Consider the following 10,215-nt stretch of genomic DNA (forward strand, 5'->3'; position numbering starts at 1 on the left):
AGGGAATGGGAGTATCTATGGAAGAAATTCTTCACTATGAGGGTGGTGAGGCACAGGCACAGGTTGCCCAGAGAGGCTGTAGATGCCCAGGTAATGAGTGTTCAAGGCCAGGATGGATGAGGCATTGACTAACCTGGTCCAGCTGGGAGGTATCCCCACCCATAGCAGGGGTTTGGAATGAGATGATCTTTAAGGTCCCTTCCAACCTGAACCATTCTATAATTCGATGATTCTGCTTCTCTTACTGAGATATAAGTAACAGGCTAAGAGAGCTGGGCCTGTTCAGTCTTAAAGAGATGACTGAGAAGGGATCTCATCAATGTCTATGAGTATCCAAAGGGTGGTGTCAAGGGAACGTTTCCAGGCTCTTCTTGGTGGTGCCAAGCAAAAGGACAAGAGGCAACAGGCAGAAACTGAGGCACGGGAAGTTCCAACTGAACAAGAGGAAGAACTTTTTTTACGGTGCGGGTGATTGAGCACTGGAACAGAATGCCCAAAAAAAGATCATGAATCTCCCTGACTGGAGTCTGGATGCAAACCTGTGCAATGTGCTCTAGAATGATCCTGCATCAGTAGGGAGGCTGGATCAGATGACCCAGTGTGGTCACTTCCAACCTCATCCATCCTGTGATTCAGGGATTTCAGCCTCCCTTTTGAATATCAGTGATGCTGTACAGAACAAGGCTCCCCACTCCTGCAACTGAAAGGCCTCGCACAGACTTTAGAAAGACTCATTGCAAATTGGTGACCTACTTAAGGAGATGTATAAAGTGCATTATGATTGTAATTGTGGATCCCTTGTCAGAAGGTCACAAGTTATCCCTCTATGGAGCATAATTGCTATATTTCAAATACCCATCAGGAAGAATTTTACTCAAGGAGGTATATGTCATTTTGGAGTTGTACCAAATAAAGCAGCAATTGTAACATTACATTCTTCTGAAAAAAAAAAAAAAAAACACGCACAGACATTCCACACACCTGAATCCGTTAAAGATAATCCAAAATGACATTTTCTTGAAGAAGTCTGTGCTGTGGGAATTGCAAGTGCAGTAGTCACATCATAATTTCCCTCGGAAGGAAGTGGGATAGATCCATCAAATTTTGCAACTATTACAGCCTATGACTGCCATATCCAAAATCCAAAGGAATGACATTTTAGATTACACACACAGTGCCAACAAGCTTTAGCTGAGAAACAATGTCCAATATAGAAATCTGTGGTCTGCTGGAAACAGGAATGGCTGTTCTCTGGATACTCCAGATAAGCCATCTACTACAGGATTACAGACAAGTACTGCATACCTTCACATAGACTTCACATAAAAATATCACTCAGGATAGAATCCCAAAATCCTTTGTAAATGCAGGGGAAAAAAAGGAGGGAGATAAAAACAAACAAACAAACCCAAACCAAAAATTCAAAAGAACACAACAGAAGTGGTAAGGAAGGATTCACATTACACAGCACATATGGGTAAAAAAACCACAACACACATCTTGCTGAAACAAAAACACCCAAACAACAAAAATCTGTGCCCTTTGAAGCGAGTGGTGGGAATTTGCACCATTTTGAAATCAATGTTTCAGTCAGTAACACACACATGCAAGGGCAAAGCAAAAGAAAAGGAGTTAACATGATCCCTGAAATTCTCAACTGTCTCCATCAGTGAGATGAATTCAAAAAGACAGCTACAAAGGGTGCTTTTTTCTTTCCTTCAGCAGTCTTTGGAACAGAAAAAAAAATCAAAATAAAAAAATGAACAAGTAAGATAAAATTGTGGGGGAGAAGGAAGGGGAAAAAAAAGAGAAAAAATCCAGAGAGCTACTGAAAATGTCCTTACAGGGTCAGCTGTCACAGGAATGCATTTGACTATTCAAGGTATCCACCCATGCAGAACATCAAAAACTAGGCTTGGGTCCCTCTCCTATTCTCACGGGCATAAGCCAAGGCTTGGTTTGAGACACTGAAGAGCACAGCAGGGCAGTGCCTCTGCAGGGCTTGTAAACAGAGACCCACTGATCAAACAGAACAGGAGCACTGCTTCTGCTTAGGGTCTCCCTTGTCTCCTGGTGTCCTCCAACACAACACTTTAGCGCCAAAAAAAAACCGGTTAACAGCTCAGCAGCTCCCAGTGATGGGCTCTTCTGAGCTCAACTCCCCGTCTAACGTAGGCCTGCTCAAATTTAGGCAGCACACTTGTAGCTAACATGCCCCTTACTCCTTGCTCAAAGGAAAATGTTGACTTTCCCAAGGATGCTGCGAACAGCACTTCTGCAACACATTGAAGCTTCTCTTCCTCACTCTGAGGGCAATGAAAAAAAATCTCATTAAGGCAGGCTTGGGATCAGCAACTTCAGAATGGAAAAAGCCTGCTACAACAAATAAGCAAGGACCAGAACTGACTCTGATAAAACATGTGGTGGCTCAACACATCTGAAAATGTGGTTATTCTATTTCGGTGTTGGACTATTAACCAAGCAACTCAGTTAAAATTTTACAACTGCAGGCCCATGCACAAGTTATTGTCCATGACTGCTCAAAAAACATGCCTGCTCAAATACTGCTCAAAATTTACCAAAAACAACCAGAAAATAAACAGGGAGAGTTTCCAGCAAGACAATTAAAAAAAAAAACAAAAAACAAAAAACAAACAACTCTGTGCATCAGCACCATCGTTTCACAAACAAAACCTGTGTATGCATACACACAGATATACACATGCGGGTACATATGTTTTGGGTATAGGTGCAATTCTCAGATTTCACCTAAAGCCAAAATTCTTTTTCATTTCACCACATTTGACAAAAAAAATAAGAACTGGGTCTCCTCCCCAAATAATGGTATTTATATGTCTACATATGTGCCTGCCCATGATAAACAGATGTTCCAAGACTGCGTTAGTCAGAACGTTCCTATTCCCCGAACTTTAAACAGTGCTCATTGATGCAGCAGCCTCACCTCTGTAAGCAGATTCTTGGTTTCTAGGGAGTGGCAAAGGGACTTACTGTAAAAACTCATATATATTGTGAGCAGTGACTCTCACAAACTTATTACTTGTCCTTGGTATAAAACCACTAAGAGTCTTACCCAAAGGGGCCAAGTTTAGACTAGACCTTTCAGAACAGTGCTGGGCAATGCTGGCACCTTTGAGCAGGACTTTACAGTAGGGAAATTCATGGCTAATTTTTAAGCATCACTTCTGCAAAAGCACAGAGAGTCCTATTTCATTTCAACTTGCATTGCTGTAAGAAAACACTCATGTTGGTCCTTTGTATTTATGATACCTTGTTCTAAGTTTTAGAAACACACAGCTCTGTTCCAAAGTTCAAAATCAATGACTTTACCTGATATAAATCAATGCAACTGCAATCAAATCAGTAAAGCTCTCACAATTAATAGTAGCAAAGCTATAATCCAAACTACTCAAAACACTGTGCATAATATTTCAAAGCCGTTCCCTGACAGGTACCCACTGTAATGAATCGGAGTTGTGCTACAGGCCTCTGGTGCTTTGGGTTTGTAGCCACTGAAATAATTTCTGTGTAATGACTCACATGTTGACTAACGTGCTTTAAAAAAATAATTTTCAAAAATCCTGGCAGAGTGAGCACCAATGGATGCTCTGTAAAGGTTTATTACTCTTAGGCATTTAAATGAAATCTACAACTTGATATTGACTAACTGGGACAGCTGCCAAACTCCTCTTTGCTTTCTTCAGAATGGTGTCTATTTCACGACCCTTGAAACTGAAAGCTGTCAAGCCTCAAACAAAAGTGTCTTGATTTTAATTTTGGACTGTTTTCACAAACACATTTTAGAAGTGTACACAGATTTCTACTCTTCCTCTGTGTTCATTGCTTTGTTTGGCCTGAAATGCCACCTCTGGCAAAGATGTTACAAAACAATTACTAGAAACTTGAAGCTGAAGCAGGGGAATGTTTTTGAAAAGATACCTCATCTGAGATTCTGGAGCTTCTCTTCAGAATATACCGCATGTGAGATTCTTGAGCATCTTCCCCTCACAGGGAAGCCAACGGAAGTGCTCCACTGACTACAGTTGGAGCTCCCATCACAGATGCAGCAGTACCTCCCTCGGATGGGAGTAGGCCTGAAGAAGTAGAGATTAAAGTTCAAAAAGGAGGGGAAGAAAAAAGACTCAGACAGAGGAAAACAGAGGTTTCAGGCAGGCTGAAAAAATCCCACACTGAGCACCACTTAGTAAGTAAAACTGTGGTCCACAACACTATTAAAATGATGCTTCCACTGCCTGAAAAGACTAGCTACCTTGCTATGGTTACAGATGCTTGGTGCAATGACTGGTAAAAGCATCTGCCCTACAGGCAAAATCAGAAGGCTCTCTGAAAAGACTGCTGAAGTAAAAGCTGTAGTGCCAAGGTGTCTTTAGAGAAGTTGTCTTAAAAATGAACACTTAGCTTGCAGACAGGAATTTCAGACTGCACTGTAGAGATTATCTAGTGAGGAACGTAAAGCAAGCATTACACTGCAAACCTGGAGGCCAAAAACAGGCAATGAGATAACGTCCTAGATAGGATCACGTCACAGATTTGAGTAGGAGGCGGTTTCCTTGCCATTAAACTAGGCAAGAATTAAAAGTAGATGCTTGAAAGCAAAGTTCTCCTACTTCATCAGCCTGCTCTGGGAGCTTCCACTGCCACTAAGCACTAGGATGAGATCAGGGAGTGCTGGAGCATCTCAACACCTACAGAAACAGGACATACTCACATGCATCCCAAGTAGGGATTAAAGAACCTCACATTAAGTGCTGGTGAGGATCGTGACAAACACTTGGCAATGCAGGCATGACCCCAGGAGATGAGGCAGTCAGAGGCATGTCACACCCCCTTACTGGGACAGGTACATTCCTACAAATACACCAGTGCATACTGAACTCCTGCAAATGACAATTTCCAGCTCTCCATCCTGCAACTGAAAGCACTGCCTGAAGACATAGCAGAGACTGAAGTGTGGATATACACTCAGAATTTGGCATCATGGTGCATTTTTCATATTCCCATCCCAGCAGGAGGGCATCTATTCAATGAGAAAAGGACCAGCAGGGAAGAAATGGGTGTCCATAAACATCTCTCCAGAATGTCGATGCTCACCAGTACATCCTACCCCAATAAGCAGCCCATAAGAAGAGGCAGACAAAACCTTCTTTATTCTGCAGGGCTGTCTTGATGTTTCAGTACAGCCCTCAGCAACCCATCAATATTGTGATGTCTATCTCTCAGATGATCACCACTCCAAAAAAAATTAGTTTTTGAGTTGTTCTTATAAACCTCTTGTGATATGCAAGAAGTCTCTAGGGAATAAAAATCTTTATCAAAATCACTCCAATTGCAGCATTCAGCTGTTTCCACAACCACCAAGTAATATAACTACAACAGGAAAAAATAAAAGGAACTTATTTAAAGCATAGAAATCCTTATGCCTATCCTCCATGCTTTAGCTTTTCCCTGATCCATTCTTGCTCCCTGAATTCCATTTCTTTCATCAATCTTTAACCCATCCTTTATACTGTGTCACGCATTAAATTGCTTCCTAGTCAATCTACACCAATCCCAACACTATTAGTATTAAAATTATTAATAAATCACCCATTCCTAGGACTTCTTCATTTACAAAGGCTTCCCTCCCCCGTGTGCATGAATAAATGTGTTGATGATGCATCCACTCATGCTCTGAATGTGAAAACTCTGACGGCAGCATCAGGCCCTCCAGCTGAGTGCTGCCCAAAGCTAAAGGTCATGCACATTCCTGTTCAGTCCTGGCTGATCATTCGCCCTACCTGCCTCTCAATATCTATTTATTTATTTTTCTAACAGCACTGCAACACTGGGCTGAGACGCCCAACTCATCAGCTGGCTGGATGTGCATGCCTGCATTTTCACGTACACACCTGCTTGCACTTCCCTCCCAGCCAGCAAAGAGCACCAGCTTCATGTTTGCACCAGCAGGCACTGGGGAATTTGCTGTCTGTTTCAGGAGAAAAAAAGGCTTTCCTGCAATCAGTGCTTGGATAGGCAAGCTGAGCACCTCTGCCACATTACCCCCACACCAGAAGGAAGGACGTGGTCCCCATGGCATCCTAACCTGTGAGGATGCACAGCCAAGCAAACAAAGGAGGGGGGTGGAGGGATGGACCCAGCAGGGTACAGGGACAAATTCAAATATCCTAGGCTAAGATATAAACTACTTAATCTCCGGAGGGCACCAAGAAACTGAAACACCAGCTCCAACTCTTGTCACAAAAAAAAAATCTCCATGAGGACTCGGTAGCCTCAACTTAATAAATACCATTAAAATCTCACTGCCCCACAAAGCAGCACTCAATGTTTTCACTATCATCAATCTACACTGTCATTTATCTTGTTCTGGAATTCAATGCGAAACTAAACATACCTTCTAACCACCCCAAGAAGAAAAGGGAAAATACATATTTATTCAACAACAGAAATTATACAGAACTCACAGGTCAAGACTAGCTTTATAGAAACTTCAGTCCTTTTGGAAATAAACATACCAGAGATTTCTATCCCCTTTATTTTTCGCTAGCAGGTACCAAGACAACAGTCACTCTATAGTAAATCAAGCCTAAATAAGGAAAAAGTACTCTTAAAGAGCAGGAACCGGAGCAGCCTCAACCACAACAAGAGGCTCTGACTCCTGTTCTCTCAGAGCAGTTTAATCTTTAGGAAAAAAATACAGCTTCACCATAGAGCCCTAACCTGAACTTTGTCACCCAACATTGGCATGGATCTAAAGTGACAACCACAGACTTTTTAACAGCAGCCTATTTTAACCTGTAACACCTGGTTTACTCCCATGAAAAGCTCCATGGAAGAATTCTTCCTAATGAATGCACAGTAGAAGCCTGTTCGTATTGCAAACCCCTGGAAATGATGATAAATGAGCTCTACAAAGCACATGCTACTACTCAATACCAAGCAGGCAGCATTGGCTGCACTCTTAAGAGGCAGCATTCCACAATGAAAATGGAATTTATTTCTTTTCAACTCCAGGGTAGATTTCTTTTTGGTCAGCTTCAAAAATTTTGATCCTACACTCTGGAATAATGAGTGCTATAATACAGAGAGAAATTGCAGCCGGCAGACTACCTCTCTGCCTTGTATCAAGAAACAGATGGCATTTTCGCCTTTTCCCTCGCATCTCAGCCTCCCTCCAAGCAGCTGGCTGCCTGGAACCAGAACTGTGAGAGTGCAAATGGCAATAACTCCTAAGGAGTGATCTAAACAGGAAAGTAAATACAATAGACATGGGTTGTTTGGGTTAAAACGATAATGAACTCCACAGTTGACAAGCAGAAACAATACATTGCTGTTGGCCAAAATACGAGTTGTTTTAACTACCGCAGAGAAGAATCTCATGCCTATCAGGAAAGGGAGAGAAAGAGAGGCTCCTTTCCTACCTCGCCACCCCTCAAGCAAAACTACACATCTGCCTGTCTGTAGGGGAAAAGGTAAGAAAAAAAGCCCAACTAAATGTACTGGAGGTCAGCGTTACTTCCCTGGACAACTCCGGATGCAAGTCTGCTGATCAAACTCAGTCCTTGAAGGCAATCCCCCAAATACCCAGGGCACATCTCTGGGGTAGTGTAGCTACATCTTCATTAGCACTAACGGGCACCAGCTGGGGGTAGGCTCCCTAAACTGGGAAACAGGGTTGCTCTCCGGCTGATGGTTCCTCCCTGCCATCAGCCTTACAACCGGTGCCTCCAAGTTACGCGGTGAAAAGATGATTTCAAGGGGAACACAAACAAATCATTAAGGGAGGAAATAAACAAAGGGTTAAAAGGAGAGAGGCGTTAAAAATGCAATTCCAGCTATACATATCGGCCCTTGCTCAAAACAAACGCCAGTCCTATACTGACGAAGAGCCAGCAAACGCAGCCTCACGGGCAGGAGGTGGGGAGCTCGGCACATCCCTACCTACAGCGAACGCTTCGCTCTCCGGCTGCACGGGAAGGGGAAGCTCCCCGCGTCTACCTGTAACCCGGGGCTGCTGGGTTCAGACCTCTACCCTAGCCCCTCGCATCCATGCACAGGCAGCCCTCAACACACACCCCCAGTTCGGCAACATCCCCCCGCCACTTATGCCCCCAGATATCCAAGAAAGCAATCGCTTCTCGAGGCACCCTTCAGCGATTAAACAGCAACGCAGATCGACGAAGGAGTGGGCATGAAGACGGGGGAAGGGGGGTAGAAGGAGGGAGATTGAGGAAACAGAATGAAACTGACGAATTCCTCAGTGTAACACCAGCAAACCCCCCGGTCCAACGTGGTGCCTTTCATAGAAAAAAAACAAGAGAGAACAAGAACAAAACCTACCGGGTACCCTCCATCTCCTCACTGTCTTTGCCACCCTAGCTGCCCAAAGCCAAACCAGGCTGGAGCCTACAAGGCATTTCCAAACAAGATGCACACCCCTCGTCTCCACTGCCCAGCATGCAAACCCAGAGAGATGGTCCCCCGTTACCTGGAGGATCCAGCCCCCCTGAAGACAAACTACCCTTATTAGAGCATAATTCAATCCAAGCGTGCGCCCAGGGCGGCCGGCACCCTTCAGCCCAGCGCAAGCGGGCAAGGGAGCAACTGAGAGCCAGGCAAGGGCTTCTGAGCATCCATCCGCTCGTTAGTTACCTTTAGTCACCTCCGGCTCCTGAGATGCGAGTCCCCATCAGATCCTCAACAACCTGCAGCAGGGAGCTGCTGCCACAATCCAGCCATTAAAACCAGAGGTGGGAGTAGGAAGCAGACCTGGCCACAGTACCAAAGCCCCCAGCCAGGAGGAAAAGGGGGCCGGACGAGAAGCACGGACGTCCCTCAAGCAAGGAAAAATTAAAAAAAAAATAAAAAAAAATAGAAAGAAGTAAAAGTCTTTCCTTTTTTGCCGTGTTCTTCTTCTACACAAGCTTCCTCCCGGAGGACGAGAGTGTGTGGGGATGGGGGAGGCGATCACTCCCTCCTCTTCCCCGCCGTCGCCGACCCCTCTGGACGAAAGCCCCGCTCCGATTTACCTCCTCCAGGTAGGCAACTTCAGAGCAAGGTGATGTCTCCGGAGCCGGCGCCACCGGCCAGGCGATTCGGATGCGGCAGAGTCATTGCCTGCGCTGCTGCTGCTGCCGCCGCTGCTGCTGCTGCTGGGGAAGAACAGCCGCTGCCGAAGAGACCACCAAAAAAAAAAAAAAATAAAAAAGGAGAGAAATCTTCCACCATCCCCCTTTCTCTCTCTCCCCTCCAGCACCAGCCGCTCTTCGCATCCGCTCCCCTGCCCGCGGCCCCTCGCTCCGCCGGGGCTGGGGGACACAAAGGCGCCCGCGCAGAGGGAGGCGGGTGGTCCTCAGCCCCCCGCGCTCCGCAGACACCCTGGATCCTTCCTCCTCTTCCTCCTCCTCCCGCTGCGGAGACCGCCAGCCCCGGCGCGGCGCGGCTCGGCGCGGGCGGGCGGGCGGAGGGGGCGGCTCCGCGGGCGCGGAGGGGGCGGCTGGGCGGGCGCGCCCCGCGCGGTGCTCAGCGGGCGCGGGGGGGCCGCATGGCCGCCCCGCCGGCTCGGCACGGCTCGGCTCGGCACAGCGCACACGCTCCGCACACGGGCAGCCCGCTCCGGGGCGGCGCGACCCGCGGCATCCGCGTCCCCCGCAGGGCCGGGCCGGGAGCGGGGAACGGGGCCCGGGGAAGAGGCGGCGGCGGGCGGCGCGGCGCTGCTGCCCTGCCCGGCGGCGGCCGCACGGAGCCGGGCGGGCGGCGAGCCGAGGGGCGGGGGAGCGCCGAGGGCCCGGATCTGGGTTGCGCGGACGCGGGCTCCACCTAGCAGCCGGCCGGCACCGCACCGCACCGCCGCGCCGCGCCCGCACTGCTCCCTTAGCCCGCACCCTCTGCGATCCCAGCCCCCCGGCCGCCACCACCTGTCCCGCAGCCACCCCCCGAAAGGATCCCGCACCGCCCGGTTGGACACTCTGCCCCTGGCTCCCCGGCCAGGTAGCCAATCGCAGCCTCCAAACAGGGCACGGACCCCCCCCCCCCGCTGCACACTGGATCTCCCACGTCCCGATTGGCCGCTTGGAATTTTGTCCCCATCCAAGCGGCCAATTGCAGCGAGCCTTTGCGGCACCGATCCATCACCTGTGCGGTTCCCTCAGCCCCGATTGGATGCTCTGCCCGCTGCTG

The 10,215-nt window shown here is 47.6% G+C and overlaps 1 protein-coding gene across 24 annotated transcripts in view; it reads right to left on the bottom strand.

Annotated features, from left to right (window-relative positions):
• The window catches only part of ADGRL3 (adhesion G protein-coupled receptor L3), a 492,252-nt gene extending 482,494 nt beyond the window's left edge, over window positions 1–9,758 (bottom strand). For all 24 annotated transcript variants that reach the window (XM_038134649.1, XM_038134653.1, XM_038134633.1 and 21 more), the window contains exon 1: window positions 8,689–9,758. The gene's annotated coding sequence lies outside the window, so the exon portion shown is untranslated. The remainder of the gene's footprint in view (window positions 1–8,688) is intronic.
• Window positions 9,759–10,215: the final 457 nt, after the last annotated feature.

This window comes from Motacilla alba, chromosome 4, assembly GCF_015832195.1.
Source record: "Motacilla alba alba isolate MOTALB_02 chromosome 4, Motacilla_alba_V1.0_pri, whole genome shotgun sequence".
In the NCBI taxonomy this organism is placed as follows: domain Eukaryota; kingdom Metazoa; phylum Chordata; class Aves; order Passeriformes; family Motacillidae; genus Motacilla; species Motacilla alba.